The following is a 16987-nucleotide window of genomic DNA, read 5'->3' on the forward strand; positions in this document are numbered from 1 at the left end:
CAGTTGCCTTATGTATTGAGGTGCTCCTATGTTGGGTGCATATATATTTATAATTGTTATACCTTCTCCTTGGATTGATCCCTTGATCATTATGTAGTGTACTTCCTTGTCTCTTGTAACATTCTTTATTTTAAAGTCTATTTTATCTGATATGAGTATTGCTATTCCAGCTTTCTTTTGATTTCCATTTGCATGGAATATCTTTTTCCATCCCCTCACTTTCAGTCTGTATGTGTCCCTAGGTCTGAAGTGGGCCTCTTGTAGACAGCATATATGTGGGTCTTGCTTTTATATCCATTCAGCAAGCCTGTGTCTTTTTGTTGGAGCATTTAATCCATTCACATTTAAGGTAATTATTGATATATATGTTCCTCTTACCATTTTCTTAATTGTTTTGGGTTTGTTTTTGTAGGTCCTTTTCTTCTCTTGTGTTTCCCACTCAGAGAAGTTCCTTTAGCATTTGCTGTAGAGCTGGTTTGGTGGTGCTGAATTCTCTTAGCTTTCGCTTGTCTGTAAAGTTTTTGATTTCTCCGTCAAATCTGAATGAGATCTTTGCTGGGTAGAGTAATCTTGGTTGTAGGTTCTTCCCTTTCCTCACTTGAACTATATCACGCCATTCCCTCCTGGCTTGTAGAGTTTCTGCTGAGAAATCAGATGTTAACCTTATGGAAGTTCCCTTGAATGTTGTCATTTCTCCTTGTTGCTTTTAATAATTTTTCTTTATCTTTAATTTTTGTCAGTTTGATTACTATGTGTCTTGGCATGTTTCTCCTTGGCTTTATCCTGCCTGGGACTCTCTGTGGTTCCTGAACTTGGGTGGCTATTTCCTTTCCCATGTTAGGGAAGTTTTCCACTATAATCTCTTCAAATATTTTCTTGGATACTTTCTCTCTCTCTTCTCCTTCTGGGACCCCTATAATGTGAATGTTAGTGTGTTTAACGTTGTCCCAGAGGTCTCTTAGGCTCTCTTCTTTTCATTCTTTATTCTTTTTTTTTTTTTTTTGCGGTACGTGGGCACTGTCGTGGCCTCTCCCGTTGCGGAGCACAGGCTCTGGATGCACAGGCTCAGAGGCCATGGCTCAGGGGCCCAGCTGCTCCGCGGCATGTGGGATCTTCCCAGACCGGGACATGAACCCGTGTCCCCTGCATCAGCAGGCAGACTCTCAACCACTGCGCCACCAGAGAAGCCCATTCTTTATTCTTTATTTTGTTCCATGGCAGTGAATTCCACTATTCTGTATTCCAGGTCACTTATCCGTTCTTCTGCCTCAGTTATTCCGCTATTGATTCCTTCTAGTGTATTTTTCATTTCAGTTATTGTACTGTTCATCTCTGTTTGTTCTTTAATTCTTCTAGGTGTTTTTATTTAATTCTTCTAGGTCTTTGTTAAATATTTCTTTCATCTTTTCGATATTTGTCTCCATTCTTTTTCCAAGGTCCTGTATCATCTTCACTATTATTATTCTGTATTCTTTTTCTGGAAGGTTGCCCATCTCCACTTCATTTCGTTGTTTTTCTGGGGTTTTATCTTGTTCCTTCATCTGGTACATAGTCCTCTGCCTTTTCATTTTGTCTATCTTTCTGTGAAAGTGGTTTTCGTTCCATAGGCTGCAAGACTGTAGTTGTTCTTGCTCCTGCTGTCTGCCCTCTGGTGGCTGAGACTATGTAAGAGGCTTGTGCAAGCTTCCTGTTGGGAGGGACTGGTGGTGGTCAGAGCTGTGTGTTGCTCTGGTGGGCAGAGTTCAGTAAAACTTTAATCCACTTGTCTGCTGATGGGTGGGGCTGAGTTCCCTCCCTGTTGGTTGTCTGGCCTGAGGCAACCCAGCACTGGAGCCTATGGGCTCTTTGGTGGGGCTTATGACAGACTCTGGGAGGGCTCACACCAAGGAGTACTTCCAAAAACTTCTGCTGCCAGTGTCCTTGTCCCTGCGGTGAGCCATGGCCACCCTCCACCTCTCTGCAGGAGACCCTGTAACACTAGCAGGTAGGTCTGGTTCAGTCTCCTATGAGGTCACTGCTCCTTCCCCCTGGGTCCTCATGCACATACTATTTTGTGTGTGCCCTCCAAAATTGGTCTCTGTTTCCCCCAGTCCTGTTGAAGTCCTGCAATCAAATCCCATTAGCCTTCAAAGTCTGATTCTCTGGGAATTGCTCCTCCTGTTTCCAGACCCCCAGGTTGGGAAGCATGATGTGGGGCTCAGAACCTTCACTCCAGTGGGTGGACTTCTGTGGTATAATTGTTCTCCAGTTTGTGAGTCACGCACCCAGCAGTTATGGGATTTGATTTTATTGTGATTGCGCCCCTCCTACCATCTCATTTTGGCTTCTCCTTTGTCTTTGGATGTGGGGTATCTCTTTTGGTGAGTTCCAGTGTCTTTCTGTTGATGATTGTTCAGCAGTTAGTTGTGATTCTGGTACTCTCGCCAGAGGGATTGAGCACATGTCCTTCTACTCCACCATCTTGAACCAATCTCCTATTAGTTGATTTTTGAATGCTGAACTAGCCTTGCATAGCTGGGATAAATACCACTTGGTTGTGGTATATTATTCTTCTTTTACATTGTTGGACTCAATTTGCTAATATTTTGCTGAGGACTTTTTTGGGAAAAACTTTTCAGCTTTATTGAGGTATACTTATTACAGAAAATATTGCACATTTTAATTTACATATTTTGATGAGTTTGGACATATGCGCACACCTGTTATATCATGACAACAATCAAGGTAATAGACATATACATCACTTTCAAAAGACTTATTGTGTCCCCTTGCTTTTTTTTGTGGTAAGGACAGTTGGCATAAAATCTACCCTCCAAAGAAGTTTTTAAGTGTACAAAACTGTTGTTAACCACAGGCATTATGTTGTAACAGTAGGTCTCTAGAACTTACTTATCTTGTGTCAGTGTAACTTTATACCCAATGAGCACCTCTCAATTTCTCCCGCCACCCATTCCCTGGAAACCATTATTCTAGTCTCTGCTTCTACAAGTTTGACTATTGTAGATACCTCATACAAATGGAACTGTCTGGTGTTTGTCCTTCTGTGACTGACTTATTTCACTTAGGATATTGTCTTTCAAGTCTATCCATACTGTTGAAAACAGTAGGAATTCCTCCTTTTTAAAGGCTGAATAATATTCCATTGTATACATACATGTCACAGTTTCTTTATCCATTTGTCTGTCAATAGATATTTGGGTTGTTTCCATATTATCTATTGTGATCAATGCTGCAATAAACATGCGAGTGCATATATCTCTTCAAAATTCTGATTCAGTTATTTTGGATATATATCCAGGAGTGAGATTACTGGATTATATGGTAGTTCTATTTTTAATTTTTTGAGACATCTCCATACTGTTTTCCATAGTGGCTGTGCCATTTTGCATTCCCACCAACAGTGTACATGAGTTCCAATTTCTCACACCCTTGCTAACACTTGCCATTTTTTGTTTTTTTGATAATAGCCATCCTAACAGATGTGAGATGATATTACATTGTGGTTTTGATTTGCATTTCTATGATGATTAGTGATGTTGAGTGCCTTTTCATATACCTGTTGTCCATTTGTACGTCTTCTTTGAAGAAACCTCTATACAAGTTCTCTGCCATTTTTTACTCAGGTTATTTTTTGATTAAAAAATTTTTCTGCTATTGAGTTGTAGGAGTTCTTTGTATATTTTGGAAATTAATTATCTGTCATATACATGGCTTGCAAATATTCCCTTCCATTCTGTAAGTCACTTTTTCACTCTGTTGATTGTTTTGTTTTCTGGGCAGACGTTTGATAAAAGTTTGATAAAAGGAAACACTTCTGAACTCATTTTATGAGGCCAGTATTACCCTGATACCAAAGACAGACAAGGAAAGAAAATTGTAGGTCAATATACCTGGTGAACACAGATGCAAAAATCCTCAACAAAATTCTAGCAAACCAAATTCAACAGCACATTAAAAGGATCACACTTCATGATCAAATAGGATATATTCCTGGGATGCAAGGATGGTTCAACCTATGCGGATAAATAAATGTGATACACCACATTAACAGAATGAAGGATAGAAATCATATGATCATTTCTATAGATAAAGTATTTAAGAAAATTCAACACAATTTTATGATAAAAACGATCAACAAGTTACATATAGAAGGAATGTACCTCAGCATGATAATTGCCATATATTACAAGCCCACAGCTAATATTAAACTCAGTGGTAAAAAATGAATCTTTTCCTCGAAGATCAAGAAGAAAACAAAGATGCCCACTCTTGCCACTTCTATTCAACTTAGTACTGGAAGTCCTAGCCAGAGCAATTAGCCAATAAAGAGAAATAAAAGAAATCCAAGTCAGAAAGGAAGAAGTAAAATTTTCTTTGCTTGCAGATGACATGATGTAGAAAATCCTAAAGATGCCACAAAAAATCTTTTAGAAATAATACATGAATTCTGTAAAGTTGCAGGATACAAAATCAACCTACAAAAATCAGTTGCATTCTTACATGCTAACAACAAATGATCAGAAAAGGAAATTTAAAAAATATCATTTTCAATAGCATCAAAAAGAATAAAATACTTCAGAATAAACTTAACAAGGAGATGAAATATTTTTACACTGAAAACTACATTTATGAAAGAAAATGAAGAAGACAAATAAATGAAAGACACCTCGTGTTCATGGAGTAGAAGACTTAATATTGTTAAAGTGCCATGTTACTCAAAGTTATCTACAGATTCATTCCAATGCCTATCAACATTCCAATGGCATTTTTTATAGAAATAGGAAAAAAGTCCTAAAATTCTTGTGGAACCACAGACATAGAATAGCCAAAGCAATCTTGAGAAAAAAGGAACAATGTTGGAGGCATTATACTTCCTGATTTCAGAAAGTTACCATAATTAAAACTGTATGGTACTGGCGCAAAGACAGATATATAAACCAATGGAACAGAATACAGAGCCCAGAAATTAAACCATGCATATACAACTGCAAATGATCTTTTTTTTTTTTTTCTTGTGGTACGCGGGCCTCTCACTGTTGTGGCCTCTCCCATTGTGGAGCACAGGCTCCGGACGCGCAGGCTCAGCGGCCATAGCTCACGGGCCCAGCCGCTCCGCGGCATGTGGGATCTTCCCGGACCGGTGCACGAACCCGTGTCCCCTGCATCGGCAGGCGGACTCTCAACCACTGCGCCACCAGGGAAGCCTCTGCAAATGATCTTTGACAAGGGTGCAAGAATACACAATGGGGAAAGAATAGTCTCTTCATAAATGGTATTGAGAAAACTGGATATCTACAAGCAGAAAAAGAAACTGGACCCTTATCTTATACCATACACCAAAATCAACTCAAAATGGATTAGAAACTTAAACTTAAGACTGAAAACTATAAAACTCTTAGAAGAAAACAGAGGAAAACTTTCATGCCATTGGTCTCGGTAATAATTTCATGTACATGAAACCAAAAGCACAGACAACAAAAGCAAAAATAGACAAATGTTGAGGATGTTTGCATATATGTTCATGAGAGATATTGGTCTGTAGTTTTTTCTTTTAATGTCTTCATTTGGTTTTGGTATTAGGGTAATATTGGCCTCATAGAATGAGTTAGGAAGTATTCCCTCAGCTTCTATCTTCTGAAAGAGATTATGGAGAACCAGTTAACCCACCTGGGCCTCCTTCCTGTTGTGGAAGGTTACTGATTATTGATTCAATTTTTTCAATGGATATAAGCCAATTCAGATTGTCTCTTTCTTCTGTGAGTTTTGGCAGATTGTGTCTTTCAAGAAGTCAGTCCATTTCATCTAGATTATCAAATTTGTGGGCATAGAGTTGTTCAAGGTGTTCCTATATTATTCTTTTAATGTCTATGAGGACTGTAGTAAAGTTCCTTCTTTCATTTCTGATATTAATAATTTGTGTCCTTTCTCTTTTTTTCTTAGTGAGCTGGGCTAGAGTCTTACTGGTTTTACTGATCTCTTCAAAGAACCAGCTTTTGGTTTTATTGATTTTCTCTACTGATTTCCTCTTTTAAATTTCATTGATTTCTGCTCTAGTTTTTACTGTTTCTTTTTTTTCTGCTTACTTTGGATTTTATTTGTTTTTCTTTTCCTAATTTCCTAAGGTAGAAGCTAAAATGATTGATTTTAGATCTCCCTCCTTTTCTAATACACACATTCAGTGCTATTCATTTTTTTTTCTGAGCTCTACTTTCACTGTCCCACAGAATTTGATACCATGTTTCCATTTTCATTTAGTTCAAAGTATTTTAAAATTTCTCTTGAGATTTCTCTGGCCCATGTGTTACTTAGAAGTATGCTGTTTAATCTCCAAGTATCTTGGGATTTTCCAGCTGTCTTTCTGTTATTGATTTCTAGTTTAATTCCACTGTGGTCTGAGAACAGATATTCTGTGATTTCTATTCTTTTAAATTTGTTAAGGTGTGCTTTATGGCCTAGAATGCATCTATCTTGGTGAAAGTTCCATGTGAGCTACAGAAGAATGTGTATTCTGATGCTTTTGGATGAAGTAGTTTATAGATGTCTAGTATATACAATCGAATGATGGTGTTATTAAATTCAACTATGTCCTTACTCATTTTCTGCCTGCTGGATCTGTCCATTTCCGACCGAGGGGTATTGAAGTCTCCAACTATAATAGTGGATTCATCTATTTCTTCTTGCAGTTCTATCAATTTTTGCCTCATGTAGTTTGATGTTCTATTGTTATGTGCATACACATTAAAGACTGTTATGTCTTCTTGGAGAAATGACCCCTTTATCATTTGATGCCCTTCTTTATTCATGAGAACTTTCCTTACTGCGAAATCTGCTCTGTCTGAAATTAATATAGCCATTCCTACTTTTGATTAGTGTTAGCATGGTGTATGTTTCGTCATCATTTTACTTTTAATTTATGTGTCTTTATACTTAGAGTGGGTTTTGTAGACAACGTATAGTTGAGTCTTGTCTTTTGATGCCCTCTGACAATCTCTGTCTTTTAATTTGTACATTTAGACTATTGACATTTAAAGTGGTTACTGATACTGTTAGATTAGTATCTACCATGTTTGTTACTTTTTTCTATTTCTTGCCCTTGTTGTTTTTTCCTATGTTTGTCGTCCACTCTTTTCAGCCTTTTGTAGTTTTAATTGATCATTTTATATGATTCTATTTCTCACCTTTCTTAATATATCAATGGTACTTCTCTTTCCACTCTTTTTAATGGTTGCCCTAGAGTCTGTAATATAAAACTAATCCAAACCCACTTTCAAATAACACTATTTTATTTCATTGGTAGTGTGAATAATTTATAACAAAATAATCCTAATTCCTCCTTCCCATCCCTTGTATCATTGCTGTCATTCTTTTCCCTTATGCATAAGCCTATATACAGTTGGCCCTCTATATCTATGGGTTCTGCATCTGCAGATACAGATGGCTGTTTGTACTACACCATTTCAAAAGACTTGAGCATCTGTGGATTTTGGTGTCCATGGGGGTTTCTGGAACCATTCCCCTATGGATACTGAGGAACAACTGTATACAGACACATACACGTGCACACAAACACACAAATATACCTTTATATATATATATATAACATACCTTAATTTAAAATGCTTTATCACTAAAAAATGCTAATCATGATAAGCTTTCAGCAAATAAGTTATCTTTTTGCTGGTGGAGGGTCTTGCCTACAATTTGATGTCTGCTAACTGATTATGGCGGTAGTTGCTGAAGGCTGGAGTGACTGTAGCAATTTATTAAAATAGACAACAATGAAGTTTGCTGCATAGATTGACTCCTCCTCTCACAGATGACTTCTCTGTAGTAGGCAAGGCTGTTTGATAGCATTTTACCCACAGCAGAGCTTCCTTCAAAATTAGAGTCAATCCTCTTAAACCCTGCCACTGCTTTATCAACTAAGTTTATGTAATATTCGAAATCCTTTGTTGTCATTTAAACAATTGTCACCGCATCTTCACCAGGAGTAAATTCCATCACAAGAAACCACTTACTTTGCCCATCCATAAGTAGCAACTCCTCATTCGACAAAGTTTTATCATGAGATTGCAGTAATTCAGTCACATCTTCAGGCTCCACTTCTAATTCTGTTTCTCTCACTACATCCACCGCACCTGTAGTTACTTCCCCCACGGAAGTCCTGAAGCCCTTAAGTCGTCCATGAGGATGAGGGTTGGAATCAACTTCTTCCAAACTTCTGTTAATGTTGATGTTTTGACCTCTTCCTATGAATCACTAATGTTCTTAATGACATCTAGAATGGTGAATCCTTTCCAGAAGGCTTTCGATGTACTTTGCCTAGATCTATCAGAGGAATAACAATCTATGGGAGCTACAGACTTACGACATGTATTTCTTAAAGAATAAGACTTGAAAGTTAAAATTACTCCTTGATCCATGGGCTGCAGCATGGATGTTGTGTTAGTGGGCATGAAAATAACATGAATCTCATTAGATATCTCCGTCAGAGCTCTTTGGTTACCAGGTGTATTGTTAATGCAGTAATATTTTGAAAGTAGTCTTTACTTTTATTTTATTTTTAAAATAAATTTTATTTATTTATGTATTTATTTATTTATTTTGAGCTGTGTTGGGTCTTTGTTGCTGTGTGCAGGCTTTCTCTAGCTGCGGCGAGCAGGCGCTACTCTTTGTTGTGGTGTGCGGGCTTCTTATTGTGGTGGCTTCTCTTTGTTGCTGAGCACGGGCCCTAGGTGCATGGGCTTCAACAGTTGTGGCACACAGGCTCAGTAGTTGTGGCGCATGGGCTTAGTTGCTCTGCGCCATGTGGGATCTTCCTGGACCACGGCTGGAACCCATGTCCCCTGCACTGGCAGGCGGATTCTTAACCACGGCACCACTAGGTAAGTCCCTGAAAGGAATCTTAAAAAAAAAAATTGTTTTTGAGCAGTAGGTCTCAACCATGGGCTTAAAATATTCAGTAAACCATGTTATAAACAGATGTGCTGTCATCCAGGCTTTGTTGTCCCATTTATAGAGCAGAGGCAGAGTAGATTTAACATGATTCTTAAGGTCCTAAGATTTTCAGAATGGGAAATGAGTATTGGCTTCAACTTCAAGTCACCAACCGCATTAACCCCTAAGAAGAGAATCAGCCTGTCTTCTGAAGCTTTGAAGCCAAGCATTGACTTCTCTCTCGTGATGAAAGTCCTAGGTGGTATCTTTTCCCATTATAAGGCTGTTTCATCTACATTGAAAATCTGTTGTTTAGTGGAGCCACCTTCATTAACTATCTTAGCTAGATCTTCTGGATAACTTGCTGTTGCTTCTATATCAACACTTGTGGCTTCGCTTTGCTATGGAGATGGCTTCATCTCTTACACATCATGACGAACACCTGCTAGCTTCAAACTTTGCTTCAGTATCTTCTTCACTTCTCTCAGCCTTCTAGAATTGAAGAGAATTATGGCCTTGCTTTGGATTAGGCTTTGGCTTGAGGGAATATTGTGGCTGGTTTGATCTTCTATTCAGATCAGTAGAATTTTCTCCATATCCACAATAAGTCAGTTTTGCTTTCTTATCATTCTTGTGTTCACTGGAGTAGCACTTTTCATTTCCTTCATGAACTTTTCCTTTGCATTTACAACCTGGCTAATTGTTTGGTGCAAGAGGCCCACCTTTAGGCCTATTTCAGCTTTCGACATGCCTCCCTCAATGAGCTTAATCATTTCTAGCTTTTTATTTAAAGTGAGAGAAATGGGACTCTACATTTGAACACACAGAGGCCATTGTAGGTTTATTAATTGGCCTAATTTCATTGTTGTGTCTCATGGAATAGGGAAAGGAGAGTTAAAGAGATAGGAGAATGACTGGTAAAGCAATCAAAACACACACAACATTTACCAATTAAGTTCATTATCTTATGTGGGCATGGTTCATAGTGCCGCCAAATAATTACAATAGTAACATCAAATATCTCTGATCGTAGATCACCAGTAAGTTTTTATTTACCATCACCAATTCCTCCTCCAATGCTCTTCCTTTCTTTATGTACATCTGAGTTTCTGACCTATGTAATTTTCCTTCTCTCTAAAGAACTTCTTTTAACATTTCTCGCAAGGCACATCTACTGACAATAAATTCCCTCAATTTTTGTTTGTCTGAGAAAGTCTTTATTTCTCCTTCACTTTTGAAGGATAATTTCACAGGACATATAAGTCTAGGTTGGTGTTTCTTTCTCACAACACTTTAAATAATTAACTCTACTCTCTTCCTGTTTGCAATGTTTCTGAAGAGAAATTGGATGTAATTCTTATCTTTGTTCTTCTACAGGTAAAGTGTTTTTTTTCTCTGGATCCTTCCCGGATTTTTTTTTTTAATCTCTGACTTTCTGTCATTTGAAAATAATATACCTAGGTGTAGTTTTCCTGGAATTTATCCTATTTGGTGTTTTCTGAGCTTCCTAGATCTGTGGTTTGGTGTTTGACATTAATTTAGGGGATTCTAAGTCATTACTGTTTCAAATGCTTCTTCCATTCCTTTCTCTCCTCTCCTTCTGGTATTCTCATTACACATATGTTACACTTTCTGTAGTTGTCCCACAGTTCTTGGATATTCTGTTCTATTTTTTTCTGTCTTTTTTCCTTTTCAGGTTTAGAGGTTTCTACTGCGATATCTGCAAGCTCAGAGATTCTTCAGCCATAACCAGTTTACTAGTGAGCCCATCAGACGTTCTTCATTTCTGCTGCAGTCTTTTAAAATCTCCAGCATTTTCTTTTAGTTCTTCCTTAGAATTTCCATCTATCTGCTTACATTTCCCCTCTGCTCTTTCATATTTTCTATTTTATTCATTAGAGGGCTTAGGATCCCTTAGGATATTGATCAAGGCTTTTAAAATTCCTGGTTTGATAATTCCAACATTCCTGCCTATATCTGAATCTAGTTTTAATGCTTGCTCTGCCTCTTCAACCTGTTTTTTCTTTGTTGTTATTTGTTTGTTTTGCCTTTTAGTACATCTTGCGATTTTTTTTCTTGATAGCCAGACATGATGTACTGGGTAAAAGGAACTGCTATAAATAGGCCTTTAGTAATGTGGTGGTATGGTGTGTGTGGGGAGAGGGAAGCATTCTGTAGTCCTATGATTAGGGTAGTGAGCTTATGCTTCTGGACTGTGAACTTCACACATTTCTCAGTCCCCACCTCTCCCCTACTTCCCCTTAGATGGGACAGAATAGCTCTCATGGGCTGGAGTTGGATATTTCCCTTTTCCCACATGGAAGGCTAGAGTCAGCTGGAGTTGGTTATTTTCCTTCCCCTAGGTTGGTTAGGCTCTGATAAAACCCAGAAGGTTAAGGAGTTTCTCCTGAGAGAAGATCTTGCTAAGAAGAGCAGATCCATTTGCATGGAATATGTTTTTCCATCCCTTTACCTTCAGTATATGTATGTCCTTACTTCTGAAGTGAGTCTCTTGTAGGTGGCATACAGATGGGTCTTGTTTTTATTTATCCATTCAACCATTCTATGTCTTTTGATTGGTGAATTTAGTCCATTTAAAGTAATTATTGGTAGGTATGTACTTACTGCCATTTTATTAATTGCTTTTTGGCTGTTTTTGTGCTTCTTCTCTGTTACTGTCTTCTTCTCTTTCTCTCTTTCCTTGTGTTTTGGTGGTTTTCTTTAGTGTTATGTTTAGACTCCTTTCTCATTGTCTTTTTATTTTATGTATCCCATAACTAATTATTGTAATTTTAGTTAATTTTACTACTTTTGCCTTTTAACATTCATTCTTGCTTTACACTACCTTTATTAAGTACCTTTATTACACTACCTTTACTACACTACCTAAAGTACCTTTATTACACTACCTTTTCCAGTGAGATATTTACTTTCAGATGTTTCTTATTATTAATTAGTGCCATTTCTTTTCTGCTTAAAGGAATCCCTTTAACATTTCTTGTAGGGCTGGCTTAGTGGTGGTGAACTCCTTTAACTTTGCTTATCTGGGAAACTCTTAATTTTACCTTCAATTCTGAGTGATAATCTTTCTGGGTAGAGAATTCTTGGCTGGAAGTTTATTCCTTTCAGCACTTTGAATATATCATGCCATTCCCTTCTGTACTGTAAGGTTTCTATTGAAAAATCTGCTGATAGCCTTACAGGGTTTCCCTTGTATGTAATGCTTTTTTTTTTTTCTCTTGCCACTTTTAGGATTCTCTTTTTATCCTTAAATTTTATCACTTTAATTAACATGCCTTGGTGCGTGTCTCTTTGTATTCATCTTATTTGGAACTCTCTGGGCTTTCTGGACTTGTACGTCTGTTTCCTTCCACAGATTAGGGAAGTTTTCAGCCACTATTCCTTTAGATAGTTTTTCTGGCCCTTTCTCTCTCTCCTCCTTCTGGGACTCCTATAATGCAAATTTTATTCTGCTTGATGTCGTCTCAAAGGTTCCTAATGTATATCCACTTTTTAAAATTCTTTTTCTACTTTGCTGCGCTGTCTGGGTGAACTCCATTTCTTTGTCTTCCAGCTTGCCAACTTGTTCTTCTACCTCATTCAATCTGCTGTTGAATCCCTCTGGTGTATTTTTCAGTTCAGTTTTAACTTATGTTTGATGCTTTCTTATATTTTCTCTCTTTGTTGAAGGTCTCACTGTGTTTGTCCATCCTTCTCCTGAGTTTGGTGAGCATCTTTATGACCATTACTTTTAACTCTTTATCAGATGGACTGCTTATCTCTGTCTTGTTTAGTTCTTTTTCTGAGGTTTCGTCTTGTTCTTTAGATTGGAACACATTCCTTTGTTTCCTCATTTTGCCTAATTCTCTGTGTTTGTTTCCATGTATTAAGTAAATCAGCTCCCTTTCCCAGTCTTGAAGGAGTGGCTTTAGGTAGGAAATGTCTTTTGGTGCTCAGAAGAGCAATCCCACCTGGCCACCAGAGCCAGGTGCTCAAGGGGTGTTTCCAAGGTAACACCCCTAAGGGGTGTTAGAAGGCTACATGAGCCCTCCCGCTGTGGCGGAGCCCTGGCTGCTGCTGTGGCACACTAGTGGGTGGGGGTTGCCTCTGGAATGGCTGCAGGACCTGGCCATGGCAACTACCAGGTGCTGGTGGATGGAGCTGGCCCCCAGAACAACTATGGCATTCAGCCACAGTGGCTGCTTGGTACTGGTGACCAGGGATGGCCCCCAGAATAGCTGTAGGGCTCAGATGTGGTGGCTGCCAGGCACTGGTGGGCAGAGTTGTCACCTGGCCAACTTTGAGGCCTGACTGAGGCACAGGAAGGGATGGGGCTCTCTGTAAGTCATGCCCACTGGTGCTAACAGGTTAGATGGAGATTTCCAAAATGGTGCCCACCAATGCCAGTATTAGCAAGGTAGACTGAGATCACAAAAAATGGCTCCCACCAGTGTCTCAGTCCCCAGGGAGCATCCCCAACTTTTCCTGCCTCTCTGGCAGAAGCTTCAAGATTAGTAAGTGGGTCTCCCTCACCTATGGTCCATGCACTTTTCAATGTGTTATTTTTGCCCTGGTTTTCAGGTCAAGTGAGTCTGTGCCCTTTAAGAGCAGGTCTTCTGTTCCCTGAAGTTCTGTAGTTTTCTTGGACGTATTCCTGTTGGTTTCCAAAGCCAGGTGTTTTGGGGCCTCACTTCTCCAGTACAGGATCTAACGGTTGGGGGTGACTGATGTGGACTCAAATCTCTTGCTCCTCAGGGAAAGTAACCATGACTTTGTGATCCTTCTTGATTGTGGATTGCCACAACTGGGGCGTGGTTTTTTTGCTTGGTGTGGCTGTATGTCTGTTTCTCCTACCTGTCTTGATGTTGCTCTTTTACCCTTTGTTGTGGAGACTCTGTTCAGCCAGTTTTTAGGTCCCTTTCAGAGGGAATTATTCCATATGTAGTTATAAATTTATTGTGTCTGTGGGAGGAAGTGTGTTCAGGATCTTCGTATACCACCATCTTGAGTCCTCTCCTAACATATTCATCCTTAAAGAAAATATCCTTTTTACTTGAGTTCCCTTTAATTGCAGGTATCCAGTATCTAAGGCAACTGGTATACAGTAAGTGTTCGATAAATTTCCTTCTTTACTTTGCTTGCATGAATGAAGTATTCAATACATCCTAACAAACCTTATATTTCATGTCAGATACCCAGACTCTTGACTAATTCCATAGGGTTAATAACTGATCAAAAACCCACAATAATAAATGAGCTGGACTGTCAGTTCCTACTGTGAAGGGGCTGTGGTCTGAAGCTTCTTTTCTGTTTCTTTTTCCACAGAGGAACTGTGGGCCCATAGTAGGGCTAAATACTTGGTGAGAACTGTGTGTTATCATGTTGTGGTTTGTAAATTGTGGCAGAACAAGCTTATCTCTGGATAAGAGGTCAACCTAAAGAGTGATTCCAACTCTAGCTTGCAGTTGAACTGCCTTGCAGTAGACCCATTGCCCTGATGGTTACCAGGGTAACCATTCAGAGGTATTGATTACTCATTTATCTCTGTGTTTGGATATAAGACAATTGCTGTGACCTCAGATGATCACAGAACAATTTTATAATGGTTCTATTGCTGAAACTGAAGATAATGCTTCTTCTCCTGCACTTCTCAGTGCCACAATTCCTTCCCTTAAACTAATTTTGCAATGAGCTAAGAACTGAGTCCTGGAAAGGGCCATAGTTTTGGGTGCAGAAGACTCAAGTCAAAGTCCTGACTCCTTTTTATGAGGTGTGTGACATTGGGCAAGTCACTTAACCTCTCCTGGCTCCTCCTTGTCTACAAAAGGGGTGGCTGGTGGAGATGGAAATAACATATAAAGGTGTTCGGGGGAGGAAGTTATACAATGAATACAGATGCATGGAATAGACTCTTAAATGCTAATATCTGTTAAAATTGTTTCTTCTTGACCAGTCATTTAAACACACACACACACACACACACACACACACACACACCCCAAAAGTCACAACAGAAAGGAAAAGAACCAGTGGTGGTAAGTTTGCAGGTATCCTAATTTTCCAAGGGTCCTAATTTTAAACAGCTGATCTCTATCAACAGAACTACTTAAAACATCAAGTAGAGTCCCCATTCACATCATTTTCCTAGGTCCCTGGCAATATTTTTTAGGATTACTTTCAGTCACAGAGGGTCTGGAATTGGGGCTCTAACCTGAATTACAGGTCTGCCTTTTCATTCTTCTTTTCCTGTCCCCTTTCTGCCTTGTTGCTCATTAGTGTGGCTGTCACCTCTGACCCAGTCCCTGGCTTGATGTGATCTTATATTCTGGGCTGGGCTCAGCTTTAAGAGACCTCCCTGTAACTGTGGAGGAAAGTCTCATTCTCTGAGGAAGAAGAGGAGCTTCATAAGCAGGTGGAGGGATTCATGCTTCTTCTGGGGGTGGGCTTTCCTTTTCACACAGCTGTTAGAAAAGTCACTTCAGGTAACAGTGCACCGTGGAAAGTTCTGCCGTGGTCTTGTCTTGCTGACAATTGCTCTCACCCTCTGCCCGTCTAACAGTGGCTTTTCTTTGACTGAAGATAGCATAAAATAAACAGTTGGCAAATGTGCTGCTGGAGAATGGAATTCCATAAAAGTCATAAAACTAACAGACAAACAATCAAACATGCTTTGCTTGTGGCTTATGGTATTTTGATGTGGGAACGCATAGAAACAACAGAGAAATGAAGAAAGCAAGCTTGAAACTCCAGCTAATGACAGTTTTCATGTCCACAGGAGCTGAGTTCTGGGTGGATTCTGAGGGAAAATGAAGCTGGAAGGAGCCTTATTTTATCTCTCCTGATTTACTAGTTAGTTCTATGGAAACCAGTTAATCATACCAGCTCCAAACCACTCTTTAAATGAACCAGAACCCATGGAAAAGAGCTGTAGGATTCCTTCCAACGCTCCCCCACCCCCGCTGAACCATCCCTCACCTTCCTAGGGATGAACAAGGTATTACATGTATCATTCTCCATTTTTCAGCCCAAGGTAAATAATTATTCACTCTTAGAATGCTGCACATAATCTCTGAACATACATATGTTGCTTTAAATCTGCTCCGTGAGCTTATCACATCTTGAAGAAAGAATCATATTTAATTGAAGATTTCTAACTCCAATAGCACAAGCATCTGTGCAACCATTTATCTACTCATTCATACAAACATTTATTGGATTTACAAATTTTGACTGAAAACCTACTCTGTAGCAAGGCACTTGGGAAAGCTCTGGGACACATAGAGAAATGATGAAGTCAGTCCCTTAAGAAGGAGCTTAAAATCCATCGGGTCCATGAACTGATGAAAAGATGCTCCACCTCACTCATAATAAGAGAAAAGCAAATTAGAGCTGTATGAAGATTTCTCCCAATAGACTAGAAAATCCTCCAAAGTGATAACCCACTGTGTTGGCAAAGCCGTAGGGAAGCAGGCAATCTCAGATATTGCTGGCAAGAATGCAAAGTAGTACAACTCCCCAAAGAGGGCAATTCTCAAATCTCCATTAAAATTATAAATATATGTAGAATTTGATGCAGTGAGCCCATTTGCAGAAATTTATTCTACGGTTATACATGCACACATACAAAATGATATAAGGGCAAATTATTTTTTGCAGCGCCATCTATAACAGCAAGAGATTATTAAAAAACACATCCATCAATAAGGGTCTGGTTCTACAAATAATGGAATACCATGCAGGTGACAAGAAGAACGATGTGGAAAAATCTTCAAGATCTATTATTAAGTGAGAAAAGCAAAACCCAGAGAAGTGTGTATAGCATGTTATTTATTTATTTTTTGTAAAAAGATGGAAAATAAGAATATACATTAATATTTGCTTGAGTTTGTGCAAAGAAACTCTGGAATACACAGGGAGGTCATGAAAGTGGCTTAGAGTGGTGGTGTTGTGGTGGCAGGGAGACATCGTGCCTGGTGGGGATAGAGCAGATGGGGAGAGAGGTGGGAGCAAAACCCTTTACTGTATGCCTCTATATTGTTTGGATTTAAGA

General features: G+C 39.0%; 1 protein-coding gene across 4 annotated transcripts in view; it reads right to left on the bottom strand.

Moving 5' to 3' along the window:
* The window catches only part of KIF6 (kinesin family member 6), a 389797-nt gene that overhangs the window by 122383 nt on the left and 250427 nt on the right, over positions 1–16987 (bottom strand). The gene's annotated exons all lie outside the window — the stretch shown is intronic.

This window comes from Globicephala melas, chromosome 11 (genome assembly GCF_963455315.2).
Source record: "Globicephala melas chromosome 11, mGloMel1.2, whole genome shotgun sequence".
Taxonomy (NCBI): domain Eukaryota; kingdom Metazoa; phylum Chordata; class Mammalia; order Artiodactyla; family Delphinidae; genus Globicephala; species Globicephala melas.